At 37.9% G+C, this 17,083-nt stretch overlaps 1 non-coding gene across 1 annotated transcript; it reads right to left on the bottom strand.

Annotated features, from left to right (window-relative positions):
- Positions 1-302: 302 nt before the first annotated feature.
- On the bottom strand, positions 303-409 carry LOC141609774 (small nucleolar RNA R71). The gene has a single exon (XR_012527685.1). It is a non-coding gene; the product is annotated as a small nucleolar RNA R71 (small nucleolar RNA).
- Between the last annotated feature and the right edge of the window lie 16,674 nt (positions 410-17,083).

Below are 17,083 nucleotides of genomic sequence, written 5' to 3' on the forward strand. Positions count from 1 at the left end.
AGGCGAGAAAGTTCGAGCCGAAGCCTTCCTATATTAACCTGGTTGAGAGAAACCAGTTCGGGGGAGCTGCAAATGAAGATGCAGCCAAGCATATGGAGATTTTTATTGATTATTGCTGCTCTATACCCCCGCCGACCGGTGTGACCCAAGACCAGATCAAGGAGACCATGTTCATTTTCTCCCTTCGTGATGCTGCCAGGGAGTGGTATTGAGATCTGGATCGAGCCGCTCATGGGATCACCGACTGGAATTCATTGGCCTTGGCATTCTACAAGAAATACTTCTCTGCCTCGAAGACAAATGCCATTAGAGCTCAGATCACGAGCTTTAAACAGGGGCCTGATGAGAACTTTCATGAAGCATGGGTCCGTTTCAAGAAACTGGCGCGAACCATACCGCACCATGGGTTCGAAAAATGGAGTCTTTGCAATCAGTTATATAATGGGCGGTATGACGATCAGAGGGCTATTTTGGATGCTGCAGCCAATGGCCGATTTGCTGAGAATATGGGAGAGACTAAGGGGTGGAAGATCATTGATGACTTAGCCACCCATAAAGCTGAATATGGGAATTCCAGAGGCAATCAAAGGAGAGCTGCTGAATCTTCCTCTATAGCTACACTAGAAGCTCTCACTACAAGGTTTGACAAATATGAGTTGGGAGGAGCTTCTAAAGGAGGGATGTACCATGTTAATGCTGTTTCAGACGGTCCTTTCGTCTGTAGAAGATGTGGAGCTGAGGGGCATGTCTCAGAAAATTGTTCTGTCCCCTTTGAGTCTTGCGCTGCCTTTCAACATTATAGGCAGACAAACACATACTATGAGCCGAATGTCCACCCCAACTTGAGGTGGAGTAGCCAGAATGTCCTGAATCCGACTCAACCTCCACAACAGCAGCAACAACAAGCTTATGTGCCCTCTCACAAACAACCATATCAAAAACCTCCCTATGTGCCGCAGCAGCAACAATCCCAAAATTCGGAATTTGCTGAGTTGAAGAATATGTTGCAAAAGGAGTCTTAAGCTAGAGAGGCCGGGATGAAACTGCTAGAAAGCCAAATTGCTCAATTGGCTAGCAAGAATACCACTCGAGCTCCGGGACACTTACCGACTCAAACCGACCAAAAGGAGACCCTTAATGCCATCACGTTGAGGAGTGGGTCTACCCTGGAGGGGCCTGCTATGGTCGAGGATGATGCTCCAAAAGATGAGGCGAAACCGAGTCAAAACAAAGCTGGAACGAGCAAAGGAAAGAAAAAGGCGTCTACCAGGTATATCAGTCGATCGACTGACATACCCGGTCGATCGACTGAAGTGCGAGTTACTGAAGCTTCTGTCTGTTCAACTCGCCGATCGATCGACATCACAATCGATCGATCGAGATCGCTGGCGATAGTGAGATTTTTCGTCCTCCGATGCCCGACAACTTGAGGGATCATTTGTTTCGCGATCGACGATCCGAAAATATTAGGGAAAGACCCGAGTGCTGATGGGTCAGTCCCGGCTCCGAAGTACGACCCGATGTCGATCAATGGTTCACATTTGAGACGGTCTGAGGAGGGTTCAAGCTTCAACAAGGAGAAAGTAGTGGACTTCCAGCCTAAGTCCACGGATACCGGCATGCGCGATTTAGAGGAGAGGGCTAAGCTACTTCTTACAGCCCCATATCCGGAAAGATTAGTGCCGACGAAGGAACAGGTACCTTTCAATAAATTTGAAAAAGTTATTCGTAGCTTGAATGTACAAGTGCCTTTCCTTGAGTTAGTTAATCAAGTGCCTGCTTACACTAAATTCATGAAACAACTCTTGTCTAAGAAAAAGTCACTTGAAAATGTGCATACTGTCGCATTAACCAAAGAATCATGCTCTTATTTGTCTTACACTGCACCTCACAAACTAGAAGACCCGGGTAGTTTTTTTATTCCTTGCAATATAGGTACCTTTTCTATTGAGAAGGCATTATGTGACTTAGGAGCTAGTATAAGTGTAATGCCCTTGAGTCTTGCTAGGAAGCTCAAATTGACTAGGTTCGCAGTGACAGACATGACAGTACAGATGGCTGACCGATCTGCGGTCCGGCCAATAGGAGTCTTAGAGGACATCCCCGTGCAAATAGGGAAGTTCTTCTTCCCTGTTGACTTCGTCGTACTTGACATGCCTGAGGATGCCCATATTCCCATTATTTTGGGTAGGCCATTTCTGCACACTGCTGGTGCAGTCATAGATGTTGGTTCTGGTACCTTGACTTTTAAAGTAGGGAAGCATTCCATTATTTTTGCCCAACCTGCTAAGAAGAAAGACCCCATGTGGCCCGTGACTTGCAATACGGTTTCTGAAAAGAAATCTTATTTTATACTTCCTGATATGCCTATCTCTGGTCCCATTCCTGTTGTAACACCTCCGCCCCAGATTGGGAGCAAATTGGAGGAAGATTTGTCTATTTCTGATATTGCAGGAGCTGGTTTGGGGAAGGAAGAGCTGCAAGTTACTCCAGCTGCGAAGAAGCCAATCATTTCACGAGGCGGTCTTGGTTGCCTTAGCTATGGCACTGATGAGGAAGTTGATGACGAGCCGGTCAAGGCAAGGGAGTCCGACTTGGACTTCGATGAGCAAGAAGAGGTCATTGACTGGGGAGATGATGAAAGTGTTGATCCGTTGAGCCATACGAACGTGGAAGCTAAGAAGGGTGCAGCTGATAAGATAAGCACCGTTGAGGCTACCTCTAGTAGCCAGAAGCCGACCAAGTGGGCCATTCCGTGGCCGTTCTTGATCAACTACTAGTTGATCACATGTTTTACAAACATTTTATTTGCTTTTGTTAGACACTTTTTATTGCTTTTGTGTGCGCGAAACTTCGCATTTTATTTTGCTTGCTTAGGATTTTATACGCTTTAGACTTTATTTTGGGTTTTGCACAATTTTGGGCGCGTATTATTGTGCATTTGCAGGTTTTTAGACCTCATTAGCTCAAGTAATTGAGCAAATTCGAAGAAATCTGAAGTACAACAAAGATTTTCGATCGATCGATCGGGCTATATAGTCGATCGACTGTCTCAGCTTCCAGAGCTACTGTTCCTTTCACCTCGGTCGATCGATCGAGTGATGTGGTCGATCGACCGACCTGCATCTTTGCACTGTTTTACGACCTCTCTCCTGCTATGTTTGGTCGATTTGCGGAACTAAGGGAATTTTCTACTCCACTTTATCTTCCGTCACTATTTATTTCTTCCATTTTTCTCAATTTTGCACATAATACCGCTTCATCATTGCTTTCTTGATTTTATGCGTGGTACTTTGCTTGTCTTTTGAGGTACTTATTAGTAGCACTGCTGGCTACTGAAACCTCCTAGCTCACGCTGGTTTGGGGAGGTTTCCTTTGTTGCGCTTAAAGTTTTGTGAGTTTCTAAGTCTTTACTTCATGTTTTATTTATTTAATTTACGCAAATTCCCGTTTTCCTGTTATTTCATTATATGATTTTGCACAATGGGGACATTGTGCGATTTGGTTTGGGGAAGGGTTTTGCGTCGCATATCATTTGCTTGCATTTCACGTTTACATTCTGTTTTGCATTGTTTATTTCATTTTATATATGTATACCAAAAATTCAAAAAAAATTGAAAAATTTCAAAAATTCAAAAAAATTGCATGTTTATTTTAGCATATAGGTCGAGTCGGAACGGTAGTATTTCAAGGATGATATTGCATTTGCATTTGTTTATGCCTAAGCCTTGCTAATTGACATATTATTAGTAGAATCATATATGCATAGTCTAAGAGTTTTCGTTAAATTTCTTGCTGGACTTGAGACTTGACTTTGATTTTTGGCAAACTACTTATATATTCTGAGTTATTAGAGCCTATAACTGGTGACATCTATGACCGGTATATTTAGGAATGTGAGTAGTACTCCTTATGAGACATGTTACATCAATGTGCATAAATATGAACTTAATCTGCTTAATACCTGTATGCATTCGGTTTGTGGTTTGTTGACACATGTGGTAGAGGTTTTCCTTTATTCGTTTCGCCCATAAGCTCCACACTGCCAAAAATAGCCTTTTTGTCCCACTACTACATCCTACATTTAGCCTGCCCTTGTCAAGCTAGTAGTTTAGTTGTTGGGATTGTCACTTCGTTTTTGGTAGCCATTTGCTCTTATTTGAGATTTAGTTGGGAAGATGAAATGAAGGAGGAAAGAAGTTGAAAAGAAACAAAAAGAAAAGAAAAATGATTCGAAAAAAGAGAAAAAGAGGTTCTGTACTGTTCAAAGCAGTCGATCGACTGCCAATTATGGTCGATCGACTGGAGTTCGAAAGAAAAAGAAAGAATCAATTCGCATAATTCAAGCCTTTATCTTATGGCGATTTTTGCTCCCATGTATTATTCATATCTTATGGGGAGTTGGTTGATTGCTTTATATCAGGGATTGTGAGTTTTGTGCGTGCTTTAGCACCGTGTCGATTAGATTTCGAGCAAGAAGTTGGATGTTGCCAAATGGTTCCGTTTGGGTACTAGCTTGATCACCTGTACCTCCACTTTTCCATAAATGTTTTGCCTCTTCTTACCCATACCTCACATTATCCATATATACCTCGGCATGTGTTATGGTCATTTGTTGGTTGGAATGCATATGTACGGTCATAGAGATTACTTTCATATTATACTGCAAGCATGTTCTCATAGGTCGTAGTTAGGTGAGAGTCTCTACAAAAATGAATTCTTTCTATCCTCTTATATATTTACCTGTGCTTATGAGTGATTTGAGCGACCCGTGAGAGTCCGATTTGATAAGTCTCTATAGTTGACGATTCAACAGTTTTAACGACCTTATAACTCGTTTGCATGATTCGCATTACTAATTGATTGATAGTTATTGCATTAAATTGGTTTAGGCTTTACATATTGTAATTCGCTCTGAGATTGAACTCGTTCCATTAGGTAATTAGATCGAGTCTAGTTCTTGCTTGGGGACAAGCAAGGGTTTGGTTTGGGGAAGTTTGATGCGTGTCTTTTATATGATGTTTTACATCCTATTTTCCACGCATTTCAGAGCTCATTTGTGTGGTTTAAGCTACCATTTCCCCTATTTCCGTCTACTTTCGTGTTTTTGTACATTATTGCAGAAATGTGAAGAATTCAACGGAAATTGAGCTAAATCCGTCCCCGAGTGTCTTGCATTGCATTTGACGTGAAGCATTCGCTTAAGGAACGAGCTTGGTGCGTATTCCAAGGCCCAAAAGACAAATCCACGAGATTATAGAAGTCAAGTGTCAGCTACCTCGGTCGATCGACCACTGCCTTCAGTCGATCGACCAACTTGCGGGTTCCAGAGGCTACTGTACACTGCTACTCAGTCGATCGACCGCCACTCTTAGTCGATCGACCACATCGCTGCTTCATACGAGAATTAAAAGATCAAGGAACTTGAAGCCCATGGTGTTTAGGTTTTAATAATAAGTGTTACGTATATTTCCTATATAACGTAACCTAGTTTACAGGGATACTCATTCAGAAATTTACCTAGTTTTACATTCAGTTCTTTAGACAATAATTAAGGTTTGGAATATTGGTTTGCATCGGATTTTCATTCGTACTTCTAATCATTCCTCTGTAATTTCGGTATTCCTTCTGTTCTAATTTCAGTTCATCTTTATTGCATTGATAGTATAGAATTGTTAGTTAGTTCCCGAAACCATAATTATCGTTTTATGCTAGCCTTTTGTTCCGTAGTTAATTATGAATTCTTCTGTTTATTTCATCAATCTTATTGTTGTTATCATTCTTAGTATGAGTAGCTAAATTGTTCGTGCTAGGATGTAGGGGAATTATAGTGTAGGCGGTATAGAATGAATACGGCCTGAATCGCGAGTCAGTCGATCGACTGACATACTTGGTCGATCGACTGACCACGTGAGGTTTACCCTCGTTTTAATTGATTTAAATGTTGTGTTTGACGAATCGAATGCATGCGACTAGTTGAGTGCTTAATATTTGACTGACCCATTAGATCGAAAGATAGGGACAGTTGTTAGATCACCAATTAAAATGACTAAACTATGCTGAGATCGAAAGATAGGTAAAGTTTAGACCGTTAGTCACTTTTCAGGACGAGAGTCAGTATTAGTGATATTAGGGACCTATAGCGAGATCGAAAGATGCTATTTGTCAAGAGTGGACCGAGAGGACCTCTTTATTTCCCGCCTCATGTGTTTGATTTAGACCTGTTTAATATGCTGCCGCTGAAACTATAGTGAACCGACCATCCTAGTACCCCTTCTCTATCTGTTTTATCTGTTTATTTAGTTTAATATCTTTTATTGCTATTAGTATAGACCAAATAAAATCGACCCCCACTTTCGTTACCTTAGACTAAATTAGACAATTAGAAATTACATTCGCCTCCTTGTGGTTCGACCCTGTTACCACTAGCCTAGGTTAGTTTTAATAGGAAATTATAAATCTTATTTTTGGTACCTACAACGACGGGTATCACTTACGTGTTTTTGGTTATTGAAGCACAAAATGCCGCCAAAGAGATCTGCCGCTTATGGTAAAGCTGATGTGATGAGCATTGATGAGACAGCTCGTCTTATTAAGAAAAATGATGTGCTAACTGAGGCCCTAAAGAACGTAGGGAAAGAGAAGGAAGTAGTTATTGATGCATCCAAACTAAGCACCGTTATTTCCCGGTTTAACCCTACCACCTATGAGGGCACAGTTGCGCCAAACTTGCTCGATAACTGGCATCGAGAGATGGAGAGCGTCTTGTAGGTTGTTAAATGTCCGGACGACTTGAAAGTGGAGTAGGTTGCATTCTATCTCAGGGACCAAGATGGAGTATGGTGGTACCGGGAGAGGGCTACTTCCCGTGATTTCTACAACAGTAGAGGTGAGCCCGCAATTCCCTGGGAAGAGTTAAAGAGCGTTATGAGACATGAGTTTGTTCCCGAGCATATCCGAAGAAAGTTGAGGGCCGAGTTTGAATCCTTTGTCATGACTGACGACATGACGGTATCGGAGTATTATTCAAGTTTAACGAGTCATCACGCTATGCAGAGGATATGAAATTGAGTTAACTAAGTTTGGCTCTCCGTTTCGAGAGAGGGTTGACATTGAAGATCATGGAGAAACTACCTGCTGGGGTGCTTTCTGACTTGAAAGAAGTCTATGAACGCATGGGACACGCTGAGAGGCTGGTTAATATGGCCAAAGAGGCCAAGGAAAAAGTGACTGAGAAACGTAAGGTGGATAATGAAAGTGGAAATCAATCAGGTTTCAAGCGTGGTAATTACAACCAGGCAAAATCTTATTTGGGTTGATCTGGCTTTGGTGGAGGATCTCGCTACGGGGGCAGAGGTGGTCGGAGTGCTAGTGCTAACTTAAGTGTACAATGTTTCAACTGTGGTGGAACTGGCCACAAGAGATTTGAGTGTAAGAGATATGGAGGAGGAGGCTTCCAACGATCATACCAGGGGAACTATTTTCAGGCTCCAAGCTAGAGTATGGCAAGTTACAGGCCAGCTGGGTTATAGAAAAGTCAGGGTGATCTGAGCATCAACAACAATAATGGTAGCTTTAACCACAACAATGGTGGATCTTATCAGCGTCCGAACAACAATGTGAACTAGAATTTAGAAGCCAAGCCTACCACACCGTCTAGTACGGTAAATGGGGGAGGTAAGAAGAGTAGCGGTAAACTGTTTATGATGGATAAACAGGCAGGATGAGATGATGCGCAAGTCGTTACGAGTACTTTTCTTGTTAATCATAAACCCACCTTTGTTTTGTTTGATTCGGGGGCTACCCATTTATTTATGTCTAGAAGTCATGCCTTAACAATGGGGTTGGGGGAGTTTGAGTTGGTAAAAGATAATGTGTTTATACCATTGAGGGAGTTGGTGTCATGTCGTAAGTTGTATAAAGGGGTGTCTATGTTGGTTGGGCAAGTAGATTTACCAGTTGACTTACTTAATTTTCCCAAAGATGGGTTTGAGTTCATTTTGGAGATGGATTGGTTGGGTAAGTATGAGGCTAATATCAACTGTCGCTAGAAAAATGTGTCTTTGAAGGGTCCTAAGGGGATTAGAGTGACATATGGGGGTTTGTGGTGAAACCGAAGGTTAAGATGATTGCAGCTATGACTTTAAAGTCATATTTGAGGAAGGGATGTCCTCTGATCCTTTGCTATGTGAGGGACACTTGCGTGGAGAAGCCATCAGCAGCACAGATACCAAATGTGGGTGAGTTCGAGGATATCTTTCCGGAGGAGATACGAGGGTTACCTCCTAAGAGGGACATTGACTTCAGTTTGAAGCTTAAACCAAGGACGAGACCTATATCTAAGGCCCCCACTACGTCAAATAATAGGTGCAACAATGGTTAGATAAGGCGATATACCGTTGTAATATAAAACACGGAACCATTATTACATCAACCGTTGTTATTTTGTGACCACGATTGTTAAAAAGGCGGAACCGCTATGAAATATAAATAACGGGTTCAAGTAACCGTAATACAATATTAAGAACGGTTCAAAAACCGTTGTCTATAATATTGAAACCGTGGCAGTATTAGTTGGAATGCTCTACGGAAACATATGACAACGGGTTTACTGAAACAAAACCGTTGTAAAATATTAAATATGACAATGGTTTATGCTTATTAAACCGTTTTAAATGTCATGAATTCGACAATGGTTTTATTTCGTTATATTATATTTTTGGTCGTAGGATTATGGATGAATATGTCAACGAGTTTCTATTTAAATGCGACCGTTCTCAATATATTTATTGACCACGGTTTTATTTTTAACCGTAATCGAATTTATAAATATTTTTTTAAAAAAATTGTTTTAGCAGGTTGCAGCAGCTGCTGAAATGCTAATTTTTGCAGTAGAAGGTTCCGCTGAAATGCTACTGCAAAATAGCATTTCAGAAGCTACGCATTGCAAAAATTCAATCCTACAACATCAGAATATTACACAGATTGATCTATTTAACCCAACATCAAAATATTGTAAACATGATGACCAAAACTAATTACACATGGCTCTATATACACACATACATAATGAGCAGACTATTGACCATCCGTTAATGAAAGAAAATAAGTGGCCCACTTATTTCTCATGTTGGCGATGTCTTCCTTCGAATAGGTTGGGTCTTTGTTGTTGATTGAAGGTGGGAACTACAAATCAATATATACTTAATCAAAATAGACAGAATAAGTAGAATATTACACATAATTAAACACCAAGTTACGTTTGAAATAGTTATTAAAACCCACTATTCGGTGACTCTATGTTGATATACTTTCGGGTGATAATCTCCCACATGGACCGACAACAGAAAAAGGCGCATTATTTGCTGTCTGGTTGTAGAGGAGACTATTATATAAATTACATACAAATAAGATAAATTAGATCAACTTCTCGCATAAACATAAATTAAATGATAGGAGTAATTATTAAGAATACTTTTATCGTGACAAAAGTTGGACTTGATGCTCCAATTGCTCGAAACACACTAATTCATAAATATATACAGGAAATTATAATTAGCATTTGGCTCAGTAATATTGATGGTACATTAAAAGGAGCCTAGTCGTCAAAGGTCAAACAATAACAACTGACATTATAATGTAAAGTTGTAAACTTACTCAGTTATCATCTTTACAAATTTCTCAGTGGGACTATGTCCCCAAGAGGCAATCCAGTACACTATGCTTTTTCTCACATTGATTGCCGTTAGCAGCCAATGCTTGCCGTTAGCAGCCAATGCTTGCTATGAAATATTTAAAATTGAACTGTTAGTTCATATACATGCATGTAAGCTTGTTAATAAATGAATAGAATCGTGATTCATTATAATAAAGTACTATACATACCGTTTCTCATTGTATGGGGCAAACCATAGGCTTTTGGGCGTCCTCAACCGTTGAGCAATTTTATCGATGTATTCTCCGTATGTGTATCCAAGCACCTTTTGATAGAACAATTGAGGTGACAGGAATCCGTAGTCATGAGAAATATAGTTCCCGTCAGCCATGTGTGTACACAGGTACCTATTATGTCAAATGGAATGAAGAATGTTATTTTTATTGATGATTTAAATAAACATCACTATTCGTAAAACTAAATGCCAAGTTTTATTAATGAACTTACTTCATCCAAATTACAATGTGCATAGCATCTAACTCGTCAAGGTCGAGAAACTGACACAGTGATTCCCTATCCATAATAACAACTGTACCTTCGCTCACAACATCCTCTTCGATCTCAATAATGAGTACAGACTCGGTAGCTGCCTTCCTTTCAGCCATCTGGTGCAAAGCTACGAGCGTTGAAGTATTCAATTTTTGCTTATAATCATCGCTCTGATATTTAGCTTTAAGAGGAACAACAGGGTTGTGTGCAGCAAAAGTAGATGGCTTATAATGTACGTCGTCTTATTTAACCTCAGTTTACAATTTAGAAAAAAAAAATATATACATTACACGAGACGTCATATATAATTTAAATAACCAAAAAAAAAGGAAAAACTCACAATATATTTTTCAAATTATTACTATCTCTTGAATTTTGGGTGGAGAGGCAGTCGAATCAGTGACTTTGGGTGTTGACGTAGTAGTCCTAATTTCAGCCAAAATGGCTTCGTGTAACTCCTGCAAATGTAAAAATTGAAATACTTAATATATGTTAGATAAGGTTACCCTAATAAATTTAAAGGCGTTCTTTATACAAAATTCGTTCGCTTTAGCATAACTACCCCGGAGATGTCAACACTAATGAATGCTTAAGGCCATTGCACAATAGAACCCACGACATCTTGCAAACGCCAATTATCACTAAGTGGTACTATTAGAGTACTATACTCCTCCAGATATAAGTCGGTCACTTCCACTTCCCTCCATTTCTGATGGAGGGAAATGCCTTCAACCTCAACTTCTTGAATCTGGTCGTAATAAAACGCTGCTCCCCTAGCAACAACAGTTTTGTCGGATGCTACTGCAGGGGCATTGTAGTAAAGAACACAAGGCTTCTTGCAAACGCGCTTCACATTTTTAATTAATTAGTATATATACATGCACTACTTTAGTTAATAAATTTAATTAATTAGTATATATACAACAATTATAAACTAGTCGTAGTAGCTAATACCTCGTCAAAAGCCGGATTTGGAGATGATAAGAACGTGTCATCATCAACTACCTGTTAGTTTCATATACCTATTATTAGACTCTTCTAATAATGAACTAATTAACTTCTTAATAATTTGCTCTTTAGATCTAGTGCATAACAAAATAAGAACTTTATAAGAAAAACAATGTCCCTTACATTGTATATGGGTTCGAAATTATGGGCACAAATAAGGTCAACTTCCTTATTTGTTCTTGAGCTTAAAATGTTGGATGATCCTCCAAAAATCCCAATGTAGAGATTCTCCTTTGATTGCACCCAAGACTATTCCCTTAAACTAGTATACTAATTAACTAGATTAATACACTAGTACCCTTAAAATTAATTCTAATATTGTTATTATTACTACACTAGTAACCTTATTTTGATATTAGAATTGATGAACAATTTCTTGTATTTCTAAAAACTTGTTTAGAGAAAACTAGAGAGAATAAGGAGCAAAGCTTTTGCATGTAGATGTGAATGAATGTTAGTGTGAATAATGGTAAGAATAAAAGAACCAAAACTACTCACATATGAGTAGCATGGCCGGCCAACATAAGGCCAAAAGAGCATCTTCTCTTTTTCTTTTTCTCTTATCAAAGTGTAGGTTGTGTAAGGATAGTAGTGTAGGTTCCATTATTTATCATTTTATCACATAAAATAAAATAATCACAACCCATTAATACTCCCACCATTTCGGTCCAACACATAAAATGCACTACCATTTTATTTTGTCAATTTGTCATTTATCACACAATATGTCACATATAGTATGTCACATGTTATTAATTAATTTAATGCATATTTATCAAATAAATATCATTCTATAAATTAATTAAATTATATACAACAAATTGACTAGTGATACTTGATCACATAAATAAAATGGGTCACTTAATTATAATTCACAACATCTTGTAATTATAATTAACCATTCATTCTTATCTCTATTGTTTCTCAAACAATTAACAATTTTAGTAATAAAGTATTTTTATTACTAAAATAAATCTTATTTAATCCCATTACAATAAGATATCAATATTCTCTCTCACAAATGAATTGTTCAATTTTAAGGAATTGATCAACTTGTATCGTCATACAATTAATCAATTTATCTATTAAGGGAATTGTCCTTTAGGTGTGACCTTAAGGGATCAACTGACCACCACCGTCAAATGACAGTAATGTCAAACTCTAGTTAGCCAATCATTACCGATTAATGATGATCAGTTGACTATATAATGAATCATCCCTTACGTATTCTTAATATGAGATTTAATTGTGATATTAAATCATGTGATCGCACTATTGTTGAGGACACATATTCCAACAATCTCCCACTTGTCCGAGACAAGTGTGCGTCACCAATTCTCTTGTCCTATTACAATCTCCCACTCAATGCAAGGTGTCTCGCAGGTCGTACTTGCATTTGATCATATCTTGAGTGATTTCCTCGATCTGGAGAGTAACTGTCTGACCAGAATTATCTACCATAGATATTTTCCGAGCGTGGCCACGCATTTCCAGTTCACTACTCCTTGAGTGGCCTTGAGATTTGAAACAACCCTGACAAAGGGTAGACAATTCCTATCGCACTATTCCCTTCGTTTAGCCACAGTTCATCATAACCCAAAATATACCCATTTGACCTCATTTACGACAGTCATAGAGCATAAATCAAAGCTAATCAGAAATTTGTGCCAACTTGGGAGAATAGTCTCTAGTTAAAAGAATTGACTCATAAGAATACTGTAGCAGCTCTTGCCACGACCGGGCTTTATGAATTACCAGAACTCTATAAGCGGTCATTGCCCTACAGAGTGTCCCATACAGTCTGCCTATGTGATCGACTAGTCATCCCGTATGACTCTATGGCACTTGAACTTGCCATCAATCGCATCACACTCTAATCACTTCGAGATGTCACCTCATATAAGTAACTAGAGGCGAATACCATGTCAATCCAGTTCACTTTAATGGGTTTCAATCTGTCTCTACAACCCATTTGGATATGACAAATTAATGGGTGAGTTTAATAAAACTCAAACGATAAATGCGATTATCATATATGAATAGTCAATACCCTATTACTACTTCATATCTCATAATCTATAGTTTACCTTTTACACTAGTTAAAATGCAATAAAAGCTTGGCAAGTGGATATACCCTATATCCAAATATTCAACCTTTATCAATTGCTATTTCCTTCTATTCAATGTTATTTCCAATAACTTGAATTTATCTCTAAGTATTTGTCTAGTCTTCTTACTAGACTTGGACCCTTTAACTTGAAAGATGCTCCCACTGTTATCGCATAACTTATGATAAAGTCATTTGTAGAGGGATCCACCCCCAATCCCTACGTTGACCATTTTATCACAATTAACTTAGATTCCTTTTGTAGAATTTGCAATGCGCGAAATTAAAATACTTTTCTAGTCTCTTACTCCTAAGTCAATAAGACATCCTAGGATTTCAACAAATCCCTTTTGGTTTGGAAACTAAAGTTTGTGCAACCCTTCAACACACAACTTAGTTTATCATCCAAACATATGAACGAATCCTTAATTCTTCTCAAGAATCTCAAGGATGTTCTTTAAGGCTTTCACAAGCCATATCATGGGAATTATCTTGTTATTGACTTATTATGCTCATAACATATTTTACATCATGGCATGTGCGTCTGTTGGCATACATGATCATTCTAATGGCGGAATCATCAACAAATGATTTCATGTGATCAACAACTTAATAGGTTCAGTGAACGTCCGTGACTCCATCATAGTAATTCAACTTTCATCACCATGAATAACCTATTCAACCTTGTTGGTTTTAAACAGATTTGAAAGATCTTATCATCATAAGCCTCTCAACTCTATGCCAATATTCTCTCATATAGATTTGGTAATCTAAAATATATCGCACCTTTTCCTAGTCTCCCAATCATTCTTTCACAGAAGAGAGCATTGGTACATTATTCTCAATAAGTAATATGTTATCAACATATAAGACATGGAAAAATAATTCTAGCTCCCACTTAACTTCATGTATAAACATGATTCTTCAATCATATGAACGATACCATTCTCTATTATTACATGAACGAAAAGGTATAATCCTTTAATGCTTGCTTAAGACCATTCTGGGATCACTTAAGAAAGCTACGCATAAGATGTTAGGATTCTTAGATCTTATCTAAGGTTTTGTGTTCCAAACACATCCTTCTCTAAATTTCCATTTTAGAAAAGCAGATTTTTAATATCATTTGCCATTCTTCATCAAAATGAAATGCGGCAATTCCTAACATAATTTATCTTGATCAACATCTACATGTCAGTCTTATGCATTTGAGTACTCTAAAGCTCTATTTACCTTTAAAGAGACCCTCGCTTTAAAGTAAATCTACTCTTGAGTAACAATTTTCGGATTGTAATGCTACGGCTCGTATGTAACAAGGTCATAATACTATCACTTTCACAAAGCAATATTTTAACCAATAAGACATGTGCGCTAAACTCCCACTGAACTATACTCCCACTCTATCTTTATAGATTATAGTTCCATTACTTTCACAAAGTAATACTTTAACTATAAGATATGTTTGTTACGATCCAATCTACTCCCACTCTATCTCTTAGAAATACCTCTATCTTCTTAAGAGATAGTTTTGTGAGTAACAAACATATATGGTGAAGTAATTGGAAGTTTGTCTAGATTGACGTGTTAGCTCATAAAAGACCAGCTCCATCATGGCAGCTTGATTCATGTTATATGCGAATCTGATCCATGTCATTTGTTAAATAGACTCTCTATTTCAGTTATTTACTCGTTGACCATCCGCTTAGAATTACGTGTCCGTTTTGGATTCCAAATTCCCAAAATTGAGTTCGACAACTCAAACCGACTCATATTAGTTTGATCTTATGGGTAGTGACACTATGTCATAATCCACATTTAATAAATCAAATTCATTACTTAGATCTTTACCACTACGATCGGTTCGTAATGCTTCAGTACTTTGTTCAATTGGTTCTCTACATCATTTAGAAATTTCTCAAATTTCTCAAATGCTTCACTTTATATTTGATTAAGTAAATATGCCCATATCTACTTAAATCATCGGTAAAAGTGAGGAATTAGTCATAAATTCCCCTTGCGGTGATGATCATTAGAACACATACATCGACATGTATTAGTCCCAACAAATCACTTGCTTGTGTCCCTTTACCACTAAAGGGAGTACAAATCATTTTGCGAAGGAGATGAGATTCGCATATTCCATATGATTGCAAATCAAATGGTCCAATAAATCTAGTCGACACTAGCCTTTTAATGCGTTTCTCATTTATGTAACCTAATCAAAAAAGGCCAAATGCACAAATCATTTGAATCAATTGTTATGAGTCTTTTTGGATTGTATGTTATAGATATCTTTAGTTGAGTTGGAGTTATCTTAAAACATAAATTCCATTAATAAAAATGGCTTGGCTCATGGTCAAGTCATTTCAACAAAATACAACAATTGTTTTTGATTGCAAAAGAACAATCCTTCTATGTCTAACATAGAAATGGTAATAATGTTTTTAGACAAAATGGGTACATAATAACAATTATGTAAATTACAACTCAAAGCTTTTTGCTAAAACAAGTACATAAGTCCCTCTTGAAGTGGCGGCTACCCTAGCTCCATTTCCTTGTCGGCGATGTACATCACCCTTGCTTAGCTTTTCCACATTTCCAAGTCCCACTTGGAGTGATAAGTCCAACATTGATATCTTCCAAACACTTGGGGCAATTACGCTTCAAATGGCCTATGACATTACAATAATGACATTCGTCATAAGATTGGGCACCCTTCTTGGTCTTGGTTGTGGTAGTCTCACTATCTATTTCCAACTCAATATCAGGTTTGGGTTTCTTACCCATCTTTGCCTTTCCTTTAATAATACCAATACTCCTTTCAGTTGCAAGGACATTCTTGCTAGAACTCCCACTCAATGTGACATTACTCCTTGTTTCTTCAAACAAGGATACCTTGGAATTTGTGAGATTCCCCATATGATCTATGGGAGTGGGAGGTGTGGAAGAGGTAAAATAGTAAAGATTTCTATCCTTACCAATGCCAATGCGTAGTTTTCTAATCGGGTCATTGTCATACAAGGAGCATTTTTTCATCGAATGATTGGAGCCATGAATTAATGGTGATCGGCGTAGGATTATTAGATGAATCCATTGCAAATAAATAACTACAAAAACGGAGATGAAGGAAATAATTAACATCTATCGTTTTAATAATACTTGTAAACAAGTATTGCATTTATATAGTGACCTCTACCCAACTATTATAAATGATTCCGAGATCCAAATTCATTTTAACTCGGGCATGGTGACCCGATTCATCCCTTATTAATATAACTCGATGGATTAACTCTTTAATCGATTCTACTTCTAGAACTCTCAGTCGATAAAAATTACTTTAATATTTATCTTTAGCCCGGAACACATGCGACTACGGTCATGAATACTTCCGTTGAGCTCAATCCAAATTTCGATGTAATAACATTTTATTACCCACTTACCCAACGTAACAAGTTTAGTACCCCGGTGAGCCGAGCCTACTTCCTCATGAAATTGGGACTGATGGTTTCTACTATTTGGTAAGGCTAATTCTCAATTATTATAAGTGAGAGGTCTTGTCAATTTATTATATATCACGTTTTAAGTGAACTAAAGCGGTGAACTACGATAATTATAATTGACACGGTCGATGACTCGATATGAAATGCATGTGTTGTTATGGCGATTTGGCAATACCTGTAACATATTAAAATAAATGCAAAGCAATAATAATAAATACCTATTATGACCTTCCTAAAATAGAAAATCAAATAATCTATTACATA

The sequence above is a fragment of the Silene latifolia genome, chromosome 10, assembly GCF_048544455.1.
Source record: "Silene latifolia isolate original U9 population chromosome 10, ASM4854445v1, whole genome shotgun sequence".
Taxonomy (NCBI): Eukaryota; Viridiplantae; Streptophyta; class Magnoliopsida; order Caryophyllales; family Caryophyllaceae; genus Silene; species Silene latifolia.